General features: G+C 41.4%; 1 protein-coding gene across 3 annotated transcripts in view; it reads left to right on the top strand.

The window, feature by feature from the left end:
- Positions 1–17,462, top strand: part of Adgrg2 (adhesion G protein-coupled receptor G2) — a 128,789-nt gene that overhangs the window by 34,700 nt on the left and 76,627 nt on the right. For all 3 annotated transcript variants that reach the window (XM_060374625.1, XM_060374626.1, XM_060374624.1), the window contains exon 2: positions 11,179–11,223. The gene's annotated coding sequence lies outside the window, so the exon portion shown is untranslated. The remainder of the gene's footprint in view (positions 1–11,178; positions 11,224–17,462) is intronic.

Genomic DNA, 17,462 nt, shown 5'->3' with positions numbered 1-17,462 from the left:
GAGGTGAAACAGCATGTCATGGTGGGGAAAGAATGGCAGTAGGTGGCTCTGTGGGAGTGAGTATGTGTAAGCACTACTTTTTAGAATGGTTGATTTTGGTTTCCTTCCTTCTCCACTCCAACCCCTTCTAATACCCCAATATTGGGTAGGAGAGAAAGATTCATGGGGAGAGGGAGCTTAGTTCTCTTAGGCTACTTCTTACTGGTTAGGGTCATTGGGTTTCTTAGGGTATGTCCAATCCTCATTTCAGGATATCTCACAACTTCTCATCATACTGCATCAACAGCAACCAGGATCAGCAGATGGGGAGTATCAGCAGCCTTCTTCCTTCCCTGAAACCGCTCCCCCTCCCCAACACTCTCCCGGGCTCTGGCATTTATTCCCCCTTCTCAAAGAGTCCTCAGAATTAAATTGCAGATGGCAAAGAACCTCTCTCAGAGCCTGCAGGAAACAAATTATTTCTTGCTGTGGACAACCTGAATCAGTCCCATATCCTACACCTGGGATCAAAACAAAAACATGTTTACATCCACAACATTTTCCCCTTTCTGCTTTAAAAAAAATGGCTTTTCTTTTAATATGAATGAGACTTGCTGTTGCTTTTTTAAAAAAAAATGATCAATAGTTGTTAACTTTTGGCTGCTCTTGTCTGGAAAGGCTCGTACTTTTTGCTATTGAGCCTCAAGCTAGGACTCCAAAACTTTCCTAAAGTCAAGAAATTACCTCATATGTCTCTCGTGGACATGTATTCACTAGTCAAGTGACCCTTTTCATCACATTGTCTACAAATTGCTGTTCTTGCTGAGAACCCAGTGCTACCAAAAATGGCTCATTCGCTTCTCTGGCAGAAGGCATCATATTTCCCAGAGCTAATGCACTGGCCATTTTGAGCACTGAGGCTTTTATCAGCTTGGTCACAATTTCTTTTCAAGTGACCAAATTTAACAAAATTGAAGCACCAATCATTTTTTGACAGCTAAGGCTTTTGGTGGCTACTGGGAAAGCTAATGGCGGTAAATCTCTTAACCCGAGGCTGCTGCTCTGGCAGCTCTGTTTGCTCAAGATTAACCTTTTTTTTTTTTTTTTTCTTGAAACAAGCTGTTTCTCTTTAACTCTTTTGCCCTGTACGGCTTTCTGCTCCTGCTGGCCCCTTGCCTCACGCGGGGGCTGTGGGGACTTGACACTTGTAAGTGCTCCGAGCAGGGCTGAGTGGCGATTGTGGGAAACCCTGACTCTTAGTGACCAGGTGTTCTTTTCCCAGTGGCGCTTTTTGCTTTCCAAGCATTCCAGCCTCTCTTCGAAAACTGTCTGGTTGCACCGCCCGCTCTGCAATCCTTTCTAAAACTATTGAACCTTCTCATATCTTTATTTCATCCTTTTTTTTTTTTTTTTTTTGGTTTGTTTCTCAAACCCCTGTAGAGCCACTCAAAACTTTTCCAGTTGTTCAACCATTCTCTCATCCTTCTTTATAACGTAATGCAGGAAGATGAAGGAAGAAGCAGAACCAGACAGTCCCCTCTGGGAGTGAAGTGGGAGAGAAACCGGCGTTGGCAGCCACAGTAAACCTTTTGTTGATATCCGAAAACAGTATATTCATTTTTTTCATATCCTGCTGTCTCCTCCACGTTACTAGCAACCACATTTCCATTATTCTAAGCCCTATGTCTGGGTATCACTTGTAGGTACTAGCTTTTCAAACACTACTTTATTTGGGGGTTCCTTAAAGCTTTATACCTCCCTTCCAAACCTTCCAACCCCAGGTTACTTCTTCCTGCTGGGTAGGGTAGTAGGATTCTTTCAGGCAATACCAATGCCCATTGTCAGAATATCAGAAGTCCAGATAACCAGCAAGCCAGCATGCCAGCAAGTGAAGCAAGCAGTCCTCCTCTGCCTCCACACGTTCTTTCTCTGGGCTATCATATTTATACTTCTCAAAGTCCTCAGAATTCAATTAATTCCAGCTTGCAAAGACCACACCCCTGCCCTAAGCAATAATCAGCTGTGAGCAAACCAAAATTCCACATTTGGGATTCTAACAAAAAATATGTTTACCTAACATAAACCAAAACATCCACAACAGGTATGTGCAGCAGAAATGTCTCAGCTTCTCACATCTAGGCAGAGCAGGAAGTAAAGAGACTGGATCAGAAGTAGGCTTGGGATATAACACTCAGAGCCTGTCCTCCTTTTTCCGTAGCTCATTTACTCCAGGTAATCCGCTAGAAGTTCCACAGCTTCCCAAAATAAAGCCACCAGCTGTGAATCAAGTAGAAAACTTTTCAGTGGGTGTGTGTTTCATATTCACACTGTAATAAGTTCATGCTTGACAGCTTCCAGCAACAGCCATTATCAGTTTAGCTTTGGAGCACACACTCTTCGCTGAGGTCAGCAGGGCAGTCCTGTTGGTCACAGTTGGGACCACTCATGCATCTGCAGTCAACTGAAAGTTAGCTCCATGACTATTCCTGGGGGTTAACTGGCTGTTGGAGCACTGGAGTGACCCAGCATGTGGCTTTCATCATCTGGCAGGCTAGCTTAGGCTTGTTTCCATGCTTCTGTTTGCATCCCACTTGAATGGACCCATGGGACAAAGCAAGGACAAGGTCAACACATGCTAAAGGAATGGACAGATAGACTCCACCTTTTGACAGGAGTCACATTGTAAATGGACAGGCATACTGGGATGTGAGGAGCTGATGTTTTGCTCTCTATCAAAGTAGGGATAGCTACCCATTTCTTTTGCTAGCAAATTCAGCAAATGCATGGCAATCCTGAGGTTGAGTTTGAAGTTTATCATGTTAATTTTTTTAAAAGTGCAGTGTTACCAATGTTCTACCTTCCCCAGTTTTATCTGCCAAATTAGGGCCAGATGATAACATAACTTCTTACTCATTCCCAGTGGGAACAATAAAACTTTCTGAGTAATTGTTTCCTCATCTTCTAACCCCTAGGATTGAATGAAGCACAGTCAAGAGCTTAGTGCATATCACATGGCAAATATATTTGGAAATAAAAATTTTAACAAACTAGTCTTCATTTCTAACTTGTGTCAAAACAGAAAAAGATATGCTTGAATGAAGGAAGCATTTATATGTGTGGTTTTCTTAGTTATTTGATGGATCCATTCTATGTGTCCAGTTGTGTCTTCCTTCCTCATCTGTGCATTGTTCAGTCATGTTTTCTCTCATTACTAAATACAAAGCATCAAAATAACAGCTTAAAAATGTAAGGACGTGCTCATCATTTCAGAGTGGAAAAAGAAGTTTGCAGTTAATTAGAAGGTGCCAGTAATAACAATCAGGGATGATCATAGGTACTTGTCTACATTCAGTTTTCCTGGTGAGATGTTTTCATGTAAATTAAAGAAAGTTTGAAGCTGATTTTGAATGGGTGCAGCTGAATGTGAGACTTGTATTTTAGAAATCAGTATAAGTCTCCTGTGTGTGAAATTGTAAGGTTATGTTTTTGTAAAATGGCAAAATGGTGAAACATTGCAGATGCGTTTACCTATAAGGTGACAATTGTTTATGCACTAAAGAGAATCATGACCTGCTTTGAAATCATATTGATTTTATCATTAGTCAGTGCTACCATGTTGTGGAAGGCAATAATTGCCTCATCTAGGACATTAGGACAGGGAGTCATTTAGAGGTAAGCACCTTACCTAGTAACTTTTATTTTCTTTTTCTCTCCTTCTCCCCTCCCTTGAGGCAGGGTCTTTTGTAGAACAGGCTGACCTCAAACTAGTTAATATAGCTGAAGATGGCCTTTAATTCTTGGTTTCACCTCTTGAAGAGTAGGATTACAGGTATGCACCATCATGCTCTCTTTTATGCTGTGGTGCTGGGGAGAAAAGCCAGGGCTTCTTTTTTTAATATTTTTTTAATCTTTAAATAATTTTATACATTCACTTGTATCCCGGCTGTAGCCCTCTCCCTCTTTCCCTCCTAATCCTCCCCTCCTTCTCTCATCTCCTCCCTGCCCCCTCTGAGTCCACTGAGAGGGGAAGTCCTCTCCTTCTGTCTGGCCCTAGCTTATCAGATATCTTCAGGACTGGCTGCAGTGTCCTTATCTGTGGCCTAGTAAGGCTGTTCCTCCTTCGGGGGGGAGGGGAGTCAAAGAGCCAGTCATTGAGTTCATGTCAGAAATGATTCCTGTCCCCCTTACTAGGGAACCCACTTGGATACTGAGCTACCATGGGCTGTGTCTGAGCAGGGGTTCTAGGATATTTCCATGCATAGTCCTTGGTTGGAAAAACAGTCTCAGAGAAGAACCCTGGGCACAGATATATTTAGACCTTGTGGGGCTCCTGTCCCCTCTAGGCCATACTAATTCCTCTTTCCTTTATATGATTCAACCCAGGGCTTCTTGAGTACTGGACAAGTTCTTTGCTAACTGAACTACATACCCAGCCTCTCCTCTCCTCCCCTTCTTTCTCCCCTCGCCTCCCCTTCCTTCCCCTCTCCTTTTGTACTTTCCTCTCCTGTTCTTTTTCTAGTGATGGCCATGATACCAGGGACTCTGCATGCCAAATAAGGGCTCTATCACTGAGTTGCACCCTCAGCTTTCATCATGTGGTTTTTATGCATCTTCTTTAGCAATCGAAGAGGTAGCCAGCCATATTCCACTCATTAGAATACACTTGGCCAGTTAAAAGCTAGGGAAGGAAAGAGAACTAAAAGAGAGAAAATATTGGACAAAGGAAGATGGAAGGGGGGAAAGAGGAAGCAGGGGAGAAAAGAATTCTATCAGTGATGCAGAAAAATGCCATGGTGGCAGCAGTTTCAAGAGATCTACTAGCCACTTCCAGGCTGGGCCATTCCATCTCAGATCAGACACTTTCCCCACTGGCTAAGAGGTCATATTAAAGATGGCTAAGAAGATCATTCCATCAGGTCCCCCAGTATCTTCTACCATCTAAAAATTACATTCTCCTTTCCTTTCTACGTGCTTTGGCTTTGTGTTTCAGTTTGAGCTATTTCCTCTCTTTGGAATGATCTCTTCTGCGTTCTCACATGGAGAGAGCCGTACATTCTTTGGAAGGTACCCAGATCATTACCTTCCAGAGGTAATTTCCCTGGATCCATTTCCCTAACTCTGGATTAGGGAACCATTCATCAGTGTTCTGGTTGCTGCCTGCAGCTAGTTCATATGGCACCTACAGAAATCATAGTATTCTGGACCCAGGTACTACTGGTTCCACTAGCCATGGGGCCTTGGATATGATACAACTTGCTTGAAGCATCCATGTAGGCATTTGCTGTATATTTATTGAATGGATTATATTTTGAAATTTCAAAAACCAACTCACATTTAATCCCTTTTGAATAGGTTGTATCCTCAGAACCAAACAAGCCAGTCTGTGGAGGCAGGGTCTTGTATAGAAGAGTTGGAATATAAACAGGACAATGACAAGGTTCTAATCGAGAACCTATTGTGTGTCTTTGTTCCTCCATGACAGTATTGACTGACTGAAAGCAGGGTCTGGGTCCTGGACATGTCCACTCGACCCCAACTTCCCCATCATCACCACTTAAGTTATTTATTTCCCTTACCTGTATGGGAAAAGTTCTCTTCGCTTACTTCTGGCGTCATTCCTGATTGCCAGGACCCTCTGGTCCTTTCTCCCACGCTGTTAGTGTCTTTGTCAGGAATGGTGAATAAACCTCCAGTCATCAGTCTGGGTCACTAGTTAATCATTACAGTCTAGGAAGTACCAGGCCTTTCAGAAAGCTGCATGGCACTGTTTTCTTTTGGTCTTTGACCATAGTCACATTGCTTCAGAGGACAGTGTCACCTGTGCTCATTACCCACTGGGTTACCAAGCACCCTCAAGATGCATGGCCCAAGAACCAGCTACCCAGCGTGCGACTTCTGAGTTTTGGAGAAAGACTCCCAGAAAGCTTTCTTCTGCTCTGGAACAGGGTCCTAAAAAAATGCAAGGAGAGATTCCTTCCAACTCAAACCATTTGTAGGGACTGCTTTCCTTTTTTTATTTTTATTTTTTCTTGTTACACTAGCTTTAGCCTGGGTTTTAGCCAGCTTGATAAATAGAGGAAGTTGGCTGCATTCCCAGCCTCCTGATGTCATGGTTTGGGGTATTCTGCAACTGTGGGAGGTTTCAGTTAATCCTAGCAATTGGTGAGTTAGCTGTTCTTCTCTGAGAAACTTTTCTATGCTGTGCCATGTCTTACATAAGTTGATAGGGCTTCCTTTGTGACTTGCCCTTTCCTTTTAATGATGTAAGAGCTCCAAACATTGGCAGCCACTATGTTTTGTTACTGAAGGGCTGGTATGGATGGGATTATTTTTTTCTGTTCAGTTGCTCTGGGAGTTGAGGGATTTTGAGGGTGTAGTGTCCATCAAGGTAAGTTGGGATCTACAGGCAGGAGGATATGTTGTTTCTTCATTAAGTTTAAGCCTCAGTGTCCATCACGCAATATTCACAGCATTTCCTTTGCTATCGTTTTTGGTAATTTGCTCAAGTGAATTCCTACTTTCCTGGAGAGACACTGGTTTCTTGTCTCTGAGATCAGAAGCCTTTGTGCCCCAAAGTTGGAGGAAGTTGAAATTGAGAAGAAAAAATGATAGCATTCCCTCTCATTTATCTCACCCTAGAACTTCCTTTAGGAGCTCTGTTTATTCTTCACTCTTTCACTCTTCTTCACTAAAATAGTCTTACTTACATAAATAATACACAAACACATTGATGTGTTTTATAGAATTAAAGTTGGTTTCACCCTCCATGTAACAGTCCTGTCTGTGAAGGATTAATAGATTTTCTTGATTCTTTTATATGAGCTTATACAGGCCATTACACAAACATACATATATACAGCTTGGATTGTTTCTTAACATGGCTCTCTCTCTCTCCCTCTCTCTCTCTCTCTCTCTCTCTCTCTATATATATATATATATATATATATATATATATATATATATATATATATTTGTGTGTGTATGTGTATATATATGTGTGTGTGTGTATGTGTATATGTGTGTGTGTGTTAGTGTATCAAGACCTTGCTCTTCTCACTTGACTTATATGCACTAGTTGTTGGCTTTCCTACTCTGATAGGAAGGTGTCGTGGGACTCAGGAACCTGGAAACCACACAGCTCTGAGGAGGGACAGTGTCCCAGTGGAAAGGCATCCTGAGACACAGGAGGCCAGGAAACAAAGAGGAGGGACAGTGTCCCAGTGGAAGGGCATCCTGAGACACAGGAGGCCAGGAAACAAGGAAGTGGGACAGTGTCCCAGTGGAAGGGCATCCTGAGACACAGGAGCCCAGGAAACAAGGAAGTGGGACAGTGTCCCAGTGGAAGGGCATCCTGAGACACAGGAGCCCAGGAAACAAGGAAGTGGGACAGTGTCCCAGTGGAAGGGCATCCTGAGACACAGGAGCCCAGGAAACAAGGAAGTGGGACAGTGTCCCAGTGGAAGGGCATCCTGAGACACAGGAGCCCAGGAAACAAGGAAGTGGGACAGTGTCCCAGTGGAAGGGCATCCTGAGACACAGGAGGCCAGGAAACAAGGAAGTGGGACAGTGTCCAGTGGAAGGGCATCTTGACACATGGGAGGCCAAGAGCCACACAGCTCTGAGAGAAGGCCTCCACAGCAGAGGTGTTGCAGCTCCCAGAGGAAGGTATCCCCACCTGAGCTGAGGAGCTCAGGAGCCCCAGCCCTGCTCCATTCTTCCCTTCTTTTGGTTGCTTCTTGGCTCCTTCCAACGACTCACACCAGGCAGCGAAGCTCATAGAAGAGATTTATAGGAGGGTCCAGGGAGTAGAGGGATGAACGCAGCAGTGGCTGCCTCTGCTCCCAAAAGAGCAGCAGAAAACTGAGCAGACGCAGCCTTTATAGAGCATTTCCTATGGGCTGGAGCGTTCTAGAGCAGAGATTTCCAGCGTGAGGATTGGTGGGATTTCAAGTGCTGAGTTTGGGGGGATTTTAGGGATTGGCAGGTTTCCTGCTCTGGGATTGGTGGGTTTTCCTGCTCAGGGATTGGTGGCTTTTTGTTGAGACTTTTCACTTAAAATTAGCATAATCTGGAATCTTTTGAGGGTCTGGAGTGGGCCTTTGTGACAGTTATGGAAGCTGGAAACGTCATTATGGCAGTTAGAGAGGTATGGGGGAGGGGCCACAGACTTGAACCCTGAGCTAAATAAAACAACATTCCTTAACTAACTGTGAACTTATGCTGAGGGGCCAGATTCCTGGTCCTCCTTCCTGGCTGGCAGTGTCAGACCATGTAAAGCTCCCTGCCTCAGAGGAATGGCTAGTTTTTACCTCGTTACCACAGCGATGGCACGCACTAGCTCCAGTTGGGTACTGGTCCCTCTCCCTGAGTTCCCTGTCAGCAGCAGCCATAACTGAGGCCTCAGGTGCTGCTGCTTTCACTGTGGCTTCAGCTTCTTTGTTTCTCCAGAGGTCTAGTATCGGGTCCCAGGGCTGCAGAGATTCAGCCTCAGCTGCTCAGGAGTCCTGAATTGTTGCTGTCTGGAGGTGTGGAGAGGCCAGCAGCACAGCCTGAAGATCTAACCACCCCTTTCAGGGACCACAGAGGTTAGCACCCAGAGGAAATGAAGAACTGAAGAGGGGGGTACCCTGGGAAAGGTGTAGGGAGATCCCAGAAGCACCTTCCTGACTGCTGGAGCTCCTCAGCAGGGGCCCAGATACTTTCCTGCAAAGTATACAAAGTTTACAAAGGGAGACCCCAGCAGGGAAACCTCTTGAGTCAGTGTGAATCGCCAACCCTGGAAGTCTCTCTAATGTTGGGACATCTAAATCAACTGCACTTTTAGCCACTGAATCATCTTGGATAATGTAGGTGTGCCATCATTTAAAAATTCTTCTCCTGGGATAGTGAGAAGTCTTCCCTCACCTCACATGAGGCTGTGATAACATTGTTTTTCTTGACGTATTTGTGGATGTCAAATAGATTTGAATTTATTATATCTGCATATTTTTAACGTTTTAAGATAATATCTTCAAAGTAAATTATATGCATGCATATAAATGCATAGATATTTCCATACAACCTGCTTAGATCATCCAGCGTTGCTTGTATGTGTGTGATTTCAGCACTGACTACTTAGAATTAGATAAGAAGTTAGGCGGCTCATCCCTGGGAAAGACTAATTCACCCTCTCTCAGCAGTCCTTAGTTGCCTGTAGTTCTTTACTGAAGGATAAGGAAGGCGTTTGAGAGAGGAAAGGGAAAGGGGGAAACAATGTAATTTCAAAAAATAAAAAAGTAAGTAAAATAAAATCTAAAAAAATAAAGTATATACAATTGAAAAATCAAAACCTCCAAGTTTTCATTCTCAGCAGTGTTGCAAGTTTTTATTTTGTCACGTGGCTTTGCGAGTTGTTAACAAGTTTTTTTCTTCTACTGGGAAAAACAAATGTCATTGTTGTTTGCCCTACTTTTCTACCTAAAAATGTTCCAAAGGCGCAAATGGAGCCTCATGTTGTTCATTAATCGGCTGTATTACCAGGAATAATTAAGTGTGCTTCATTGCGGTTGTCAATAAGGTTTTTGAAGGCACAGTGTGTTTGATTTGTGAAATGGCATAAAAATATTTGAAATTACTATGTAGAAAACAATTTATACAAATGTTCAAAAAATTATTTCCATTCTCAACTCACAACTAATTTGTTTCCATTTGATTATGCTAATGTTTTGGTAGCAGTCAGACATCCATTCCATAGTAACTAGTAAAACATGTTCTGTGCTTCATTCACCCTAGTACATGTTTGGCCTTCATTTCTTTCTTGCCTTCTTTAAACACTGCTTAATGGAGGTTTTGACATGTTGAGTTTCAGTTTATGAAGATGTGCATGTTTCTTCTTAAAGAACCTACTATGATCAATAGACTCTCACTGTGGTTACTTACTTCTTCTTTGAATTCATATCCTGGATTTCTGCTTTTGTCCTAGCAATGAGTTGACAAAAGGTCAGTTGACTCCAAGATGACATAATGGTTTGTTTCTTCATTGAATACTTTGATTTTGAAAATTGTGATGTTTCTATTCCCCATGAGATGATACCATGAATGCAAAGTGCCTGCCATCTTTGAGCTAATAGCTGTACCTAAATAAAGCATGATGGAATATTCTAAAAGATACAAATCAGGGAATCAGAAATGCTCTTGGCTTTTAATAGCTACACTGCTTCTTTCCCTCAGTGTGTTTCTGGTCTTCGAATGACCCCATTTCCCCTTTTCAGCTCAGAGCCAAACTTATTAGTCAGTCAGTAGTCATTTACTCAACCTTCTTAGAGAAAATAATTTGCCTTTGCCTTTTGAAACACCTGCTAAATAACCATCTCAGATCTTGATGTCAAGGAGTTTAGGTTCTAGGGAAGTTATGATATAGAACATCTGAGAAAAAATATTTTTCTTTTTAATTAAAAGGTAGAGAATATGAAATAATACATAGCCAATTATTATCTCTAGAAGAATCTGCCCCACCCCAGCTCTGCTCTGATCACCTCACTGTCTGTATAAGTTACTTTTCCTGTTGTAAAAAAAAATACTATGACAAAAACAACTTATGGAAGAAACTGTTCATTTATTTTGGCTCACAGTGCAGGGATAGAGTCCACCATCACAGTTAAGTCCAGGTGTCCAGAGCCTAAAGCCCCTGTCACTTGGCATCCAGAGTCAGAAAGAAGAGAATGATGCATGCTCCTTCTCAGATAGCTTCCTCCCTTTTATACAGCCCAGGAACCAATCCCTAGGAATGATGACACCTTTTTTTATGTGGATCTTCCCACATCATTTAACCTAATCAAGATAATCCCTCACAGGCACGCCCAGAGACTAACTCAATCAAAATAACTCCTCACAGATGTGCTCAGAAGCTTGCCTCCTAAGTGATTCCAAATCCTGTCACCTTGACAATCAACACTAACCATTATACTATCCAACATCCCTGTAACGCATTTAATGCATATTTACACCATCTATGTATTTAGATATATAGATGAAGACACACCCTCAAAATGGCTTCTGGGTTGTTCTTGCCATTTATAATCTGTCCCCTGGTAGCAGGATGTGCACTGTCCACTTCTTTTGTAAATCCTCTGTAAATCCACTGATGCAGCTTTGGTGTGCAGTATTGATGTCCTTGGGCACCAGGAAGGTCCTAATTATCTGTTCTTGTTTCATTTTCAGATGTGCACAGAGTTACTCCCCTCTTTTCCCTGAACTTTCTGTCAGGTGAGTCACGATAGTTCTGCTTGATAGTGTTGGAAAAAAACAATGAACAATGGACATATTTGGTCACCGTTTCTTTTCTTTCATATTTCACAGCCTTCTTCATTCCAAATCCCCATTTTCATCGTAACTGTGTATTTTTCTGTTTGTTTTGTTTATAACTCTTCACTCACACTCGAAGCTCTCTTCTTCAGAAATTTTTTTTTTTCAGAAAGGCCCTTGTTGAACCTTCCTTCAGCTTGTTTTTGACTAGGCTTTCAGGATAGGGTGGCCATTTTGGAGTGGCAGTAGACATTGAAATGACATAGTGCCGTGAAAGTTGAAGAAGACTGATTATTTACATAGGATTGTCGTCCAGCTGGTTCCCCTGGCTTGATCTTTAGACTTGCTTCCCTGGCTCTAACAGCTTATGTCAAGTTTTGAAATAGGCAATGATATGTTTTCCCGGTCACCTGAACTGCTGTGCACACGCAGCTTTCAGAGTACCTTCCAAACAGATTTCTGCTTAACTTCTTTCTAGACAGAAATTCTGAAGCCACTACTAAATTTTTCCCAGCATTATTATTTTTCCTTTCTTTTGAGACTCAAATAGAGGCTGTTTCTGGGTTTTACTTGGTGTAAATTGTAAAAATAAATAAATAAATAATTTGAATATTTGCTGTAACAAATTAAAATTGAAATAGTCCTACAGTGATTTACAAAATAAATAATACTTATAACTAAAATAGATTCTTAGTAAGTAATTGTTATAAATAAGGTTTAAACACTCAAGTAGGGTTATACAACTAGTAGATATGCAAGTTGTGATTTAAAGCAGGAGTGGACATGGTCTGATAACAAAAGCTAAAAGGGACTGAAATCTATGTGTGGGAAATGAGTGGTTTGAGTTTCCAAAGAATCCATCCTCCTCTACAGTGTGATCTCCTGAAGCATCTACACCATGTATTTGACCAACTCCTACTTCCAGCCGCACTGCAGGTCAGTGCCCAGAAGGATGCTTTTTTATTTTAATTTCATTAAATTAAAATAAATTTACATTATTTTTTACATTAATTACATTTTATTCGCTTTGTATCCCAGCTGTAGCCCCCTCCCTCATTCTTTCCCAGTCCCACCCTTCCTCCTTTTTCTCCTCCCATGCCCCTGTCTAAGTCCACTGATAAGGGAGGTCCTCCTCCCCTTGCATCTGACCCTAGCTTATCAGATCTCATCAAGACTGGCTGCATTGTCCTCCTCTGTGGCCTGGTAAGGCTGCTCCCTGCTCAGGGAGAGGTGATCAAACAGCCAGGAACTGGGTTCTTGTCAAAGATAGTCCCTGTTCCCCTTACTAGGGAACCCACTTGGATATGGAGCTGCCATGATCTACATGTGAGCAGGTGTTCTAGGTTATCTCCGTGCATGGTCCTTGGTTGGAGAATCAGTCTCAGAAAAAAAAAACCCTGTTCCCAGATATATTTGGTCCTTGTGGAGCTCCTGTCCTCTCCAGGGCTTACTAACTCCACCTTCTTTCATATAATTCCCTGCACTCTGCCGAAGGTTTGGTTATGAGTCTCAGCATCGGCTTTGATACACTGCTAAGTAGTCTTTCAGAGGCCCTCTTTGGTAAGATTCTGTCCTGTTTCTTGTTTTCTCTTACTTCTAATGTCCATTCCATTTGTCTTTCTAAGTGAGGATCCCAGGTCCTCATTCTTGTTTATCTTCTTTAGGTGTACAGATTTTAGTACGTTTATCCTATCTTATAGGTGTAGTATCCACTTATAAGTGAGTATATAACATTGTGTGTCTTTCTGCTTTCAGGATACCTCACTCAGGATGATCTTTTCTAGATCCTACCATTTGCCTGCAAATTTCATGATTTCCTTGTTTTTAATTGCTGAGTAGTATTCCATTTTGTAAATGTACCACAATTTCTGTCTCCATTCCTCAACTGAGGGACATATGGGTTGTTTCCATATTCTGACTATTATAAATAAAGCTGCCACAAATAGAACAAATGTCCTTGTACATGAGCATATTTTGGATATGTGCCTAGGAGTGGTATAGCAGTATCTTGAGGAAGCACTGTTCCTAATTGTCTGAGAAAGTGCCAGATTGACTTCCAAAGTGGTTGTACAAGTTTACATTCCCACCAGCAGTGGAGGAGGGTTCCCCTTTCTCCACAACCTCTCCAGCATGTGTTGTCACTTGAGTTGTTGATCTAAGCCATTCTGATGGGTGTAAGTGAAATCTCAGGGTCATTTTGATTTGTATCTCCCTGATTACTAAGGCCATTGTGCATTTCTTTAACTGTTTCTCTGCCATTTAATATTCCTCTATTGAGAATTCTCTGTTTAGCTCTGTATCCCATTTTTTAATTGGATTACTTGATTTTTGCTGTTTAACTTCTTAAGTTCTTTATATATACTGGATATTAGTCCTCTATCAGATATAAGGTTGGTGAAGATCCTTTCCCAGTCTGTAGGCTGTCATTTTGTTCTGACGACAGTGTCCTTTGCTTTACAAAAGATTTTTTAGTTTCATAAGGTTCCACTTATTGATTGTTGATCTTAGAGTCTGTGCTGTTGATGTTCTGTTCAGGAAGTTGTCTCCTGTGCGAATGGGTTCAAGGTTCTTCCCCAGTTTTTCTTTTTTTTTTAATATTTATTTTATTTTTAAATAATTTTATACATTCACTTGTATCCCAGCTGTAGCCTTCTCCCTCTTTCCCTCCCAATCCTCCCTTTCCTCCCTCATCTCCTCCCTGCCCCCTCTGAGTCCACTGAGAGGGGAGGTCCTCTTCTCCTTCCATCTGGCCCTAGCTTATCAGGTATCTTCAGGATGGTTGCAATGTCCTTATCTGTGGCCTAGTAAGGCTGCTCCTCCCTCAGGGAGGGGGAAGAGGAAGCTCAAAGAGCCAGTCATTGAGTTCATGTCAAAAACAATTCCTGTCTCCCTTACTAGGGAACCCACTTGGATACTGAGCTACCATGGGCTATGTCTGAGCAGGGGTTCTAGGTTATATCCATGCATGGTCCTTGGTTGGATAAACAGTTTCAGAGAAGACCCCTGTGCACCAATATATTTGGACCTTCTGGGGCTCCCTGTCCCCTCTAGGTTATACTAATTCTTCCTTCCTTCATATGATTTCCTACACTCTGCTGAAGGCTTAGTTATGGGTCTCAGCATCTGCTTTGATACACTGCTAGGTAGAGCCTTTCAGGTGCCTTCTGTGGTAGGCTACTGTCTTGTTACTTGTTTTCTCCTACTTCCAATGTCCATCCCCTTTGTCTTTCTAGATGAGGATTGATCCTCTTTCTTGTTTATCTTCTTTAGGTGTACATATTTAAGTATGTTTATCCTATCTTATAGGTCTAGTACCTACTTATAAGTGAGTATATGCCACGTGTCTCTTTCTGCTCCTGGGATATCTCACTCAGGATGATTTTTTTTTCTAGATCCCACCATTTGCTTGCAAAATTCATGATTTCCTTGTTTTTAATTGCTGAGTAGTAGTCCCTCATGTAAAAATACCACAATTTCTTTATCCATTCCTCCGTTGATGGACATCTGGGTTGTTTCCAGGTTCTGGCTATTCCGAATAAAGCTGCTATAAACATGGTTGAGCAAATGTCCTTATTGTGTACTTGGACATCTTTTGGATATATGCTTAGGAGCGGCATAGCTGGATCTTGAGGTAGCACTATTCCTAATTGTCTGAGAAAGGGCCAGATTGATTTCCATAGTGGTTGTACCAGTTTACATTCCCACCAGCAATGGAGGAGGGTTCCCCTTTCTCCACAACCTCTCCAGCATGCTTTGTCTCTTGAGTTTTTGATCTTAGCCATTCTGATGTGTGTAAGGTGAAATCTTAGGGTCATTTTGATTTTCATCTCTCTGATGGCTAGGGATGTTGAACATCTCCTTATGTGTTTCTCTGCCATTCTATATTCTTCTACAGAGAATTCTCTGTTTAGCTCCATACCCCATTTTTAATTGGGTTGCTTGAATTATTGCCTTTTAACTTCTTTAGTTCTTTATATATTCCAGATATCAGCCATCTGTCAGGGTTAGTGAAGATCTTTTCCCAATCTGTAAGCTGTCGTTTTGTTTTGATGACGGTGTCCTTTGCTTTACAGAAGCTTTTCAGTTTCATGAGGTCCCATTTATTGATTGTTGCTCTTAGGTCCTGTGCTGATGGTGTTCTGTTCAGGAAGTTGTCTCCTGTGCCAATGAGTTCAAGGCTCTTCCCCATTTTTTCTTCTAACCGATTTAGAGTATTTGGTTTTATATTGAGGTCCTTGATCCACTTGGACTTTAGTGTTGTGCAGGGTGATAAATATGGATCTATTTGCATTTTTCTGCATGTAGACATCCAGTTGGACCAGCACCATTTGTTGAAGATGCTGTCTTTTTTCCATTGAATGGTTTTGGCTTCTTTGTCAAAAATCAAATATTCATAGGTGTGTGGGTTTATTTCTATTTCTGGGTCTTCTGTTTGGTTCCATTGATCCATCTTCTGTTTCTATGCCAGTACCATGCAGTTTTTATTACTATTGCTCTATAGTACAGCTTGAGATCAGGAATGGAGATAGCTCCAGAGGACCTGTTGTTGTACACTCAGTTTTTCTTCTAACACATTTAGTGTGTCTGGTTTTATGTTGAGGTCTTTGATCCACTTGGACTTTAGTTTTGTGCAGGGTGATGAATATGGATCTATTTGTGTTTTCTACATGTAGACATCCAGTTAGACCAGCACTATTTGTTGAAGATGTTGTCTTTTTTCCATTGTATGGTTTTGGCATCTTTGTTAAAAATCAAGTATCTGTAGGTGTGTGGGTTTATTTCTGGGTCTTCTAGTCAATTCCATTGATCCACCATTCTGTTTCTATGATAGTACCATGCAGTTTTTATTACTATTGCTCTGTAGTACAGCTTGAGATCAGGGATGGAGATACCTCCAGACAATCAGTTCTTGTACAAGGTTGTTTTAGCAATTCTGAGGTTTTTGTTTTTCCATATGAAGTTGAGAATTTTTCTTTCAAGTTCTGTAAAAAATTGTGTTGATATTTTGATGGGAATTACATTGAAGCTGTAAATTGCTTTTGGCAGGATGGCCATTTTCACTGTGAATCCTGCCAAGCCATGAGCATGGGAAATCTTTCCATCTTCTGATATCTTCTTCAATTTCTTTCTTCAGAGGCTTGAAATTTTTTTCAAACAGATCTTTCACTTGCTTGGTTATGGTCAAGTCACACCAAGGTACTTTATTTTATTAGTGGCTATTGTGAAGGGTGTAGTTTCCTTAATTTCTTTCTCAGCCCTTTTGCCTTTCGTATCAGGAGGGCTACTGATTTTTTTTTTTTTTTTTAGTTAATTTTGTACCCAGCCACTTTGCTGAAGGTGTTCATCAGCAGGAGTTCTCTGGTAGAAATTTTGGGTTCACTCACATATACTAACATATTGTATTCTAGTGCTTTGTTTTTTGTTTTAAGTTAGCCTGAACCTCATCAGCCATGAAGAGAAAGTTTCTTTTAAGTTTACCAGTTTTGAAAAACATTACTATTCATCTGACAATACCAATAGCTACTGAATGTATGTCCAGGCCCTAAACTCTCAAGGACAAGACAAATGTCTTATTTTTTTTGAAAAATTAAGAGGCTCTAGCATAGTACCTTGCATATAGGAGAACCTGAGACCACATATGAAAACTAGATAAACAAATGCAAGATATTATTCCAAAATATGTTCAAAGTCAGCCTTAGAACACACAGTAAAGTTACCTTCTGACTGCTTATAATCACAGCTAATGTTTTGACTCTATGCAGATATTCAATACATTAGCTCACTTAAACCCTTGGGATCTTGCAGTCTGATATCGATTCACTTTTTTAAAAATAAAAGTTTTCTTCTGCTTTACAGAGCTCTTAAGACTTATCAAGAGCTAACCTAAACGCAGACTAAACAAATAATTTCCCTTCCATTTGCAACCCAGATATGCAAAAACTTCATATCTATGCTTCCGCTCTAGACGTTACAGCTTTAATATATGCTGTGGTAAATATTACACAAAGCTGCCATTTCAGAGCCACGCTCACCACTCAGCAGTTAACCCAGCTTCTGTCATCTGGATGTGAGAGATTAGCTTTCCTTTCATAATATTGGGTGTTGTTTCTTTGACTACAGCAATGCTGACTTTAGTTCCTGGTGACCTTATCATCTTCAAAAAAAAAAATGGAGCCAAAATTTTCTGTGGATGTGTTGGG

Source organism: Meriones unguiculatus, chromosome X (assembly GCF_030254825.1).
Source record: "Meriones unguiculatus strain TT.TT164.6M chromosome X, Bangor_MerUng_6.1, whole genome shotgun sequence".
NCBI lineage: Eukaryota > Metazoa > Chordata > Mammalia > Rodentia > Muridae > Meriones > Meriones unguiculatus.
The sequence above is the reverse complement of the archived record's forward strand: the minus strand, read 5'-3'. Positions and strand labels throughout refer to the sequence as shown.